The 10000-nt window shown below is 44.2% G+C and overlaps 4 non-coding genes across 4 annotated transcripts; all 4 read right to left on the bottom strand.

The window, feature by feature from the left end:
* Positions 1–476: 476 nt before the first annotated feature.
* On the bottom strand, positions 477–558 carry trnas-gga (transfer RNA serine (anticodon GGA)). The gene has a single exon. It is a non-coding gene; the product is annotated as a tRNA-Ser (tRNA).
* A 2474-nt stretch (positions 559–3032) lies between these two features.
* On the bottom strand, positions 3033–3116 carry trnal-uaa (transfer RNA leucine (anticodon UAA)). The gene has a single exon. It is a non-coding gene; the product is annotated as a tRNA-Leu (tRNA).
* A 1936-nt stretch (positions 3117–5052) lies between these two features.
* trnal-uaa (transfer RNA leucine (anticodon UAA)) lies at positions 5053–5136 on the bottom strand. Its single transcript has one exon. It is a non-coding gene; the product is annotated as a tRNA-Leu (tRNA).
* Positions 5137–7049: 1913 nt separating this feature from the next.
* Positions 7050–7131, bottom strand: trnas-aga (transfer RNA serine (anticodon AGA)). Its single transcript has one exon. It is a non-coding gene; the product is annotated as a tRNA-Ser (tRNA).
* Positions 7132–10000: the final 2869 nt, after the last annotated feature.

The following is a 10000-nucleotide window of genomic DNA, read 5'->3' as shown; positions in this document are numbered from 1 at the left end:
CAAAGCAGTTAATGAAGCAGATGTGATCCTGGTCTTTATAAATGGAGGCACAGAATACACAAGCCAGGAAGTTTTGGTGAACCTAAATAAAACACTAATTCGGCCCCAGCTGGAGTATTGTGTCCAATTCTGGGGAACCACACTTTAGGAAGGAGGTGAAGGCTGAGGAAAGTATCCCCGCTTGTTACCCGAGTGACCGGCAGACACACACAGACATGTACACAGACAGACACACACATCAACACACACACATAGAGTGACTCAGACATCGAGAGAGACAGACAGGTAGAGAGAAACACTGTCGTTATTTTGCATGCTCTTTGTTCAATTTCCGACCGTATGTTTGGTGAATACTTGCAGATCAAAGCAATTGTGCAAAATCTCGAGGTTTTGGATTTAATTCCGCCGAACTCAGGATTAGTTCACCAGGGATTTGGTTACATTTTGAAATGAAATGGGATGAAAAATGCTAAAACCGTAGTCGGCAGGATCCGAAACTACGCGGGGAGACCCCAGTGGATTTCCAGTCCATCGCCTTAACCACTCAGCCACGACTACTGGGCTTGTCAGATTTTAAATGTTGCTCAGATAAAATCGCAATCATCCTTCGCCCTGGAGCAAAACAGCACTCAGTCCCTGAACAGTCTCCGCTCAAGAACATTCTCAGAGACAATCTCCTCTCGCATTTTTATCCTCTTCTATTTCCCCCCGCTTTTTAACATTAAGTTACGCCAAGAAATATAACAATTATTTTACACCGTAAAGACTAATTTCTCCCCATCACAGAATTGAACCTCTGTCAGCCGTGCAACAGGCGGCGATCGTTCACTGAATTGATGAGGAATTGACGAAAGTCACTGCTGTGCATTCTCTGCAGAAGCTCAGAGCAAGAATGGGGCTGTGGACAGACCTGGGCTCATTCACCAGCCCCAGAGGGAGGAGTGAGCAAGGAGAGGGAACCAAAGAGCGAAAGAGACACGGAGAGAGGCACACAGAGAGAGACTGAGACGGAAACAGAGAGAGAGACTGGGGAACAGTGAATGAGACAGAGAGACTGGGGAACAGTGAATGAGACAGAGAGGAAACCAGAGAGAGAGAGCTCTATACTAACGACGAACTGGTGCAGGAAGTTGTTATGACAGTAAATCTTTTAAAATTATTTTAGTTGATGTTTTTTCTATTCTACTTTCCCAAGGAGGTTTTAAGGAGTTGGCCAAAGCTTTAAAATTTTGAATTATAAAATCTTCCTCCCCGTCGGGGAATTGAACACCGGTCTCCCGCGTGACAGGTGGGGATACTCACCACTATACTAACGAGGAACTGACGGATATAAAATCCGTCAGAGCAAGAATCGAGCTGTGAACAGAATTGGACTGAGAGAGAAAGAGAGAGAGAGACGGGACAAACAGAGAAAGGGACAAATAGTGAGACAGAGAGACAGAGAGAGAAAGACAGAGAGCTATTCAGAGAGATAAAGAGAGAGACAATGATAGATACAGAGAGAGAGAGACAAAAAAGGAGGCTTATGACAAATGTGTAACAGAGACAGAAAGAGAGATTGAGAGAGACAAAGAGAGAGAATGAGAGGGAGACAGAGAGACCAGATAGTGTGACAGAGAGGGGTAGAGTCCGAATTCTCTTTCTCCTTGTTAGTCAATAGTGACACTTGAGAAAATGCAGATTCAGCAGATGCCAAAATAGCACTTTAAGAATTATAGTTAAATATGAGACAGAGAGAGAGAAAGAGAGAACGTGTCGGGGAATTGAATCCTCACCACTATACTATCAGGGACCTGGTAGAGGAAGTAGTTATGCAGTGTTTGAGACAAAGACTCGAAAACACACACACAGACATGTGTGTCTGCTCTCTATGTTTATGTGTAAGTCACATATTTAATAAGCTTTTCTGAGTGTCATGGATTCATAGAAACCTACAGCACAGAAGGAGGCCATTCGGCCCGTCGTGCCTGTGTTGTCTCTTTGAAAGAGCAGTGGTGCTCAGTCCCACCCCCCGCTTTTTGTCCGTAACCCTGTTAATCTCTTTCTCTCTGTCACTTTCGCCCTCCTCCGCGCCCCACACAAAAGGGAGAGGGAAACAGAGAGAGAGAGAGCTCTATACTAACGAGGAACTGGTGCAGGGAGTTGTTACACCATTCTTCATATGCCAGTAAATCTTTTAAAATTATTTTGGTAGGCTTTTTTTCTGTTTTACTTTTCCAAGAAGGTTTTTAAGGAGTTGCCCAAAGGTTTAAAATTTGTGATGTTGAAATCGCCCTCCCCATCGGGAAATTGAATCCCGGTCTCCACTGTGACAGGCGGGGATACTCACCACTATACTAATGAGGAACTGATATACTGGCTGCTGCTAGAATCGAGCTGTGAACAGAACTTGACAAATGAGAAAGACAGGGACAAAGAGAGACAGAGACAGACAGAGAGACAGTCAGAGAAAGACAGAGAGAGACACACAGAGAGAAACAGACAGAGACAGGGAGAGAAAACGACAGAGAGCCATACAGAGAGAGATAGAGAGAGAGACAGACAAAGAGAGAGACAGACACACAGACAGACACACAGACAGACAGAGACAGACGGAGAGAAACAGACAGAGAAAGACAGAGAGCCATACAGAGAGAGAGAGACAGAAAGAAACAGACAGATAGCCATACAGTGAGAGATAGACAAAGAGAGAGACAGACAGAGAGACAGACAGAGAGAGAGACAGAGGGAAACAGAGAGAGAGAGAAAAAGAGAGTGAGAGAATGAGAGGGACACAGATAGTGAGACAGAGAGAGGTGGGGACTGAAAGATGTAAAAACATTTCACGATCCCTTCTCTTTGTTAGTTGAGAGTGACAGAGAGAGTGAGGGAAAAATGCAGATTCAGCAGATGCCAAAATAGGACTTGAAGAATTACATATGAGATCTTTCTTTCCATATCTATAAACATCTCATAGTTTGTTGCAGAATCAACTGATGACAAATGAGTGTCACTGAGCAGGATGAAAGGAAATGGATCTTAAATTAAAGAGTTACCAGCAGTGGGGCTTGAAACCACGTGGATATAAACCCATATGGATTTTAAGTCCAATGCCTTAACCACTCGGCCATCCTGGTGCTGGCATTATTTGCGCGCTGGCTCTGAGAAAATCGGGCCTTGAAGCACCAACCTGCCACAGAGTTGAGCAGAGCAGAGAGACACACACAGACCGACACACACATAAACAAACAGACACAGAGAGACACACAGACCGACACAGAGAGGCACACAGACCGACACACACATAAACACACAGACACACAGACCAACACAGAGAGGCAGACACACAGACACAGAGAGAAACACAGACCGACACAGAGAGACACACACAGACCAACACAGAGAGACACACAGGTAGACACACACACATGGCGAGACACACAGACCGACACAGAGACACACAGACACAGACAGACACACAGACACAGAGAGGATTTACAAGGATGATACCAGAAATGCGAGGGTATATATATCAGGAAGGTATGGATCGCTGCCAAATTAGTTTATACCCTGATTTGTCTGATTATTGTTCTATTAGCGACCATATATTTCGTGCATACTTGCACAATGAAAAAGTGAAAAACTTCGAGGTGTTGGATTTAATTCCGCCCAACTCAGGATTAGTTCCCCAGGAATTTGGTTACATTAAAAAATAAGTAGTGCTGGAACCGTAGTCGGCAGGATTCGATCCTGTGCAGGGAAACCCCAACGGATTGCTAGCCCATCGCCTACAACCACTCGGCTGCAACTACTAGGTCTGTAAGACTTTAAATGTTGCTCAGATAAAATTGCAGTCATCCATCGCTCTGAAGCAAAACAGCATTCAGTCCCTGAACAGTCTTGTGTCATGAAATTTCAAGAGACAATCTCCTCTCGCATGTTTTTTACTCTTCTTTTATCACTGTAGCTTTTTAACATAAAGCTACACCAGGAAATATAAATACAGTTTGACATCTTAAAAATGCTTCCACTCCATCGCGGAATTGAAAGCCGACCTCGGGAGTTGCAGTTGCGGATAGTTCACTATATCTGACGAGGAACTGATGGATGGCGTTACTGTGCAGAATCGCAGAGCAAGAATGGCGCTCTGAACAGACCTGGGCTCATTCTCCAGCCCCAGAGGAAGGAGTGATCAACAACAGAATGACAGAGAGAGAGAGAAACGGAGGCGTATGACAAATGTGTAACAGAGAGAGACAGAAAGAGAGTGAGAGAATGAGAGGGAGACAGAGTGACAGATAGTGAGATTCTTGTCGTAGATTTCGTCAACTCTTGCAGATCAGTTGAAATGTCGAGCTGTCACAATCCATGGAACTTTAAGCCTTGTAATTGACGATTAAACCGACTGGGCGTTTGTTTAATTTTGAAATGCTGCCCAGTGAGAAACGTAATGGTTCACAGCTCCACACCAGGTGGGCACCAAGAATCTAGTCTCAAATCCAAAAGTGGATTTTTTCTGTTCTGAAGAGAATGATTTTAAGAAGCTTTATAAATGTTTAAAATTGGGGTTGATAAAAATTGCCCGCCCCATCGGCGAATTGAACCCCAGCCTTTCAAATAATAAGCAAGGACACTCACCATTATACTTAATGAGGAATTAACACGTGCAAAGTCGGTCAGAGCAAGAATCGAGCTGTGAACAAAACTGGACAAATGAGAAAGACAGAGAGAGAAAGAGAGAGAGAGAGACACAGGGACACACAGAGAGACAGTCAGAGAGAAACAGACAGAGACAGACAGAGAGAGACAGACAGAGTGACAGACAGAGAAACAGAGAGAGACAGACATAGACGGACAGAGAGGGACAGACAGAGACAGAGAGAGACAGACAGAGAGAGACAGACAGAGAGAAAAATGCAGATTCAGCTGATGCCAAAATAGGACTTGAAGAATTACATATGAGACCTTTCTTTCCATATCTATAAATATCTCATTGTTTGTTGGAGAATCAGCTGTTGACAAAGGAGTGTTGCTGAGCAGGATGAAAGGAAATGGATCTATAAATTAAAGAACTACCAGAAATGGGGTTTGAACCCACTGTGGGTATGAACCCATTGGATCTTAAGTCCAATGCCTTAACCACTCAGCCATCCTGGTGCTGGCATTGTTTGCAGACTGTCTCGAAGAGAATCGGGCCGTCAAGCTCCACCTTGCCACAGATTTGAGCAGAGAGAGACACACAGACACATTGACAGATAGACACACAGACACAGACCGACACACACATAAACATACAGACACAGACAGACACACAGACACAGAGAACGTACAGAGAAGATGTACAAGGATGATACCAGAAATGCGAGGGTATACATATCAGGAAAGGATGGACCCCTGCCAAATTAGTTTAAACCCTGATTTGTCTAATTGTTGTTCTATTTCCAACCGTATATTTCGTGCATACTTGCACCATGAAAAAGTGAAAAACTTCGAGGTGTTGGATTTAATTCCGCCCAACTCAGGATTAGTTCCCCAGGAATTTGATTACATTTTGAAATGAGAAACGCTGGAACCGTAGTCGGCAAGATTGGAACCTGTGCAGGAAAAGCCCAATGGCTTTCTAGTCGATGGTCTTAACCACTCAGCCATGACTACTGGGTTTGCTAGTTTTTAAATGTTGCTCAGATAAAATCGCAACCATCCATCGCTCTGGAGCAAAACAGCTCTCAGTCCCTGAACAGTCTCCGATCAAGAAAATTCTCAGAGACAATCTCCTCTCGCATTGTTTCACTCTTCTGTTTATCGCTGTAGCTTTTTAACATAAAGCTACACCAGGAAATAGAAATACAGTTTGACATCTTAAAAATGCTTCCACTCCATCGCGGAATTGAAAGCCGACCTCGGGAGTAGCAGTTGGGGATTGTTCACTATATCTGACGAGGAACTGATGGATGGCATTACTGTGCAGAATCGCAGAGCAAGAATGGCGCTGTGAACAGACCTGGGCTCATTCACCAGCCCCAGAGGGAGGAGTGATCAACAAGAGAAGGACAGAGAGAGAGAGAGAGAGAGAGAAACGGAGGCGTATGACAAATGTGTAACAGAGAGAGACAGAAAGAGAGTGAGAGAATGAGAGGTAGATAGAGAGACAGATACTGAGACAGAGGTGGAGACTGAAAAACATAAAAACATTTTACGATTACTTCTCTTTGTTAGTTGAGAGTGAGCGAAAATGTAGATTCAGCAGATGCCAAAATAGCACTCTAAGAATGACATATAAATTTGAAATCTTTCTTTCCGTATCTATAAAAATCTCGTTGTTTGTTTGATGGAGATTCTGCAGATGACAAACGAGTGTCACTGAGCAGGATGAAAGGAAATGGGTCTTAAATTAAAGTGTTACCTGAAGTGGAGTTTGAACCAACGTGGGTATAAACCCATCGGATCTAAAGTCCAACACTTTAAACACTCAGCCATTCTGGTGCTGTCTGAATACGTGTGGGTTGTCTCTGTCAGAATCGGGGCTTCAAGCCCCACCCTGCCACAGAGTTGAGCAGAGCAGAGAATTCCTCGGTGGCAGGACAGGTTAACAAAGCAGTTAATAAAGAAGATGCGATCCTGGGCATTATAAATAGAGGCACAGAGAACACAAACCAGGAAGTTTTGCCAAACCTAAATAAACGACTAGTTCGACCCCAGCTGGAGTATTGTGTCCAATTCTGGGGAACCACACTTCAGAAAGGAGGTGAAGGCTAAGGAAAGTATCCCCGCTTGTTACCCGAGTGACCGACAGACACACACAGACAGACACACATGTGCACAGACAGACACACACATCAAACACAGACACACACATAGAGTGACTTAGACATCGAGAGAGACAGACAGGTAGAGAGAAACACTGTCAGTAATTTTTGTTTTATTTCTGACCGTAAATTTCGTGAACACTTGCAGATCAATGAAAACGAGAAAAATCTCGAGGTGTTCAAAGTTGTGGGATTTAATATCGTCTAATTCAGGATTAGTTCTCCAGGAATTTGGTTACATTTTAAAAAGAAAAATACTGGAACCGTAGTCGGCAGGATTCGAACCTGCGCGGGGAAACCCCAATGGATTTCTAATCCATCGCCTTAACCACTCGGCCACGACTACTGGGTAGAGGATAAGTTAAATGTTGCTCAGATAAAATCGCAATCATCCATCGCTCTGGAGCAAAACAGCACTCAGTCCCTGAAAAGTCTCCGCTCAAGAACATTCTCAAAGAGACAATCTCCTCTCGCATTTATTTAATCTTCCATGTTCCTCCCTCGCTTTTTAACACGAACCAATTTAATTACTATTTCACATCTTAAAGACGCATTTCGCCCCATCGCAGAACCCCGCTCACCAGGCAGGGATACTCCACTAAACTGACCAAAGTCACTGCTGGGCGTTCTCTGCAGAGGCTCAGAGCAAGAATGGCGCTGTGGACAGACCTGGGCTCATTCACCAGACCCAGAGGGAGGAGTGAGCAAGGAGAGGGTATCAAAGAGCGAGAGAGACACGGGGAGAGGCAGAGAGAGACACAGAGAGAGAGAGAGAGAGAGAGAACCTGTCGGGGAATTGAATCCTCACCACTATACTATCAAGGACCTGGTAGAGGAAGTAGTTATGCAGTGATTGAGACAAAGACTCGAACACACACACAGACATGTGTGCCTGCTCTCTATGTTTATGTGTAAGTCACATATTTAATAAGCTTTTCTGAGTGTCATGGATTCATAGAAATTTACAGCACAGAAGGAGGCCATTCGGCCCGCCGTGCCTGTGCTGTCTCTGTGAAAGAGCAGTTGTGCTCAGTCCCAACCCCGCTGTTTGTCCGTAACCCTGTTAATCTCTTTCTCTCTGTCACTCTCTCCCTCCTCCGTGCCCCACACAAAAGGGAGAGGGAAACAGAGAGAGAGAGAGAGCTCTATACTAACGGGGAACTGGTGCAGGAAGTTGTTATACAGTTCTTCATATGGCAGTAAATCTTTTTAAATTATTTTAGTGATTTTTTTTCTGTCCTACTTTTCCAAGGAGGATTTTAAGGGGTTGCCCAAAGGTTTACAATTTGGAATGTTAAAAGCACCCTACTCGTCGGGGAACTGAGTCCGGTCTCCCACGTGACAGGCGGGGATACTCGCCGCTATAATAACGAGGAACTTACACGTACAGTTTGCCAGAGCAAGAATGGATCTGTGAGCAGAACTTGAAAAATGAGAAATGCAGAGAGAGATAAAGAGACAGGGACAAAGACAGAGACAATGCAATAAAAAGAAAATTCTACAACATCCAAATCCCAATCAAAATCTGGCTCAAAATATTTGACAGCATAATCCTGCCCATTGCACTGTGAGGTAGTGAAGTATGGGGCCCGCTAAATCACCAAAGCTACACTAAATGGGAAAAACACACAATAGAAGCCCTACATGCAGAATTCTGCCGAAGCATCCTTCGCACCCAAAGAAAAACGCCAACAAATGCATGCAGAGCCGAACTAGGCAGATACCCACTGATAATAAACATCCAAAAACGAGCACTAAACTTCCTAAATCACCTCAAATCTAGCTCCCCAGACACCCTTCATTTCAAAGCCTTTCAGACCCAAGAGCTAAACCCAGAAAAGAGTCCCCTGAGTCAGCTGCTACTGAAACTAAGTACTCAGCCGGACCCTGACCAGCCCCAGACCAACACAGCCGTCCAAACACCAATCCGAGTGAACCAAATCATTAAACAATGCAAAGAAACCTACCTGGAACATTGGAACAAAATAACCGAAAGCCAAAGCAGATTAGAATGTTACCGGGCCCTAAAAAGAGATTATAAACTGGCAGACTACCTCACGACCATCAGAGACACAAAACAGAGACAGACCCTCACCAGGTACAGACTAAGCGACCACCAACTGGAAATTGAAAAAGGCAGATACAAGAAATCCTGGCAGCCTAGAGAGAATAGAATATGCGATCAATGTCTGGCCGGCGAGGTTGAAACAGAAATGCATTTCCTCCTAAAATGCGAAAAATTCAACACATCAAGAAACATATTATTCAACAAGCTAAGCCAAACAACCCCAGATTTCAAGGAATTGGATGACCTGTCAAAATTGAGATTAGTCCTAGGAGAAGGAGACAGACCATACCTTGGGGCCAAATATGTAACAACATGTCACAACCTGAGGACTGTTTAAAATTAAGACTGTTTAAAATTAATATTGTTTAAAAGTAATATTGTATGTACCCAACAAATGTCAAATCGATTGACACCTACAGAATGTTGGAAAACTGTACCTTTTTGCTATGTAAGCTTTGGCAATATGGTTCTCTGCAAACTTTCATGCCAATAAAGCATTTGAATTGGAATTGGAATTGGACAGAGAGAGAGAGACAGACAGAGAGAGAGACAGAGAGAGAGAGAGAGACAGAGAGAGAAAGACAGAGAGAAACAGAGAGAGAGACAGGCAGAGGTAGAAACAGAGAGAGATAGACAGACAGAGAGAGAGACAGACAGAGAGAGAGAGACAGACAGAGAGACAGAGAGAGACAGACAGAGAGAGACACAGACAGAGAGGGAGACAGAGAGACAGACAGAGAGAGAAAGACAGAGAGAAACAGAGAGAGAGACAGGCAGAGGTAGAAACAGAGAGAGAGAGACAGAGAGAGAGAGAGTGACAGAGAGAGAGACAGAGAGAGAAAGACAGAGAGAGACAGACAGAGAGAGAAACACAGAGAGAGAAAGACAGAGAGAAACAGGCAGAGAGAGAGACAGACACAGAGAAACAGAGAAAGAGACAGAGATAGAAACAGACAGAGAGAGAGAGACAGAGAGAGAGACAGACAGAGAGAGAGAGACAGACAGAGGGAGAAAGACAGAGAGAGACAGACAGAGAGAGAAACACAGAGAGAGAAAGACAGAGAGAAACAGGCAGAGAGAGAGACAGACACAGAGAAACAGAGAAAGAGCCAGAGATAGAAACAGACAGAGAGAGAGAGACAGAGAG

This window comes from Somniosus microcephalus, chromosome 4 (assembly GCF_052327205.1).
Source record: "Somniosus microcephalus isolate GS21.2 chromosome 4, FLI_Smic_1.0, whole genome shotgun sequence".
NCBI lineage: Eukaryota > Metazoa > Chordata > Chondrichthyes > Squaliformes > Somniosidae > Somniosus > Somniosus microcephalus.
The sequence above is the reverse complement of the archived record's forward strand: the minus strand, read 5'-3'. Positions and strand labels throughout refer to the sequence as shown.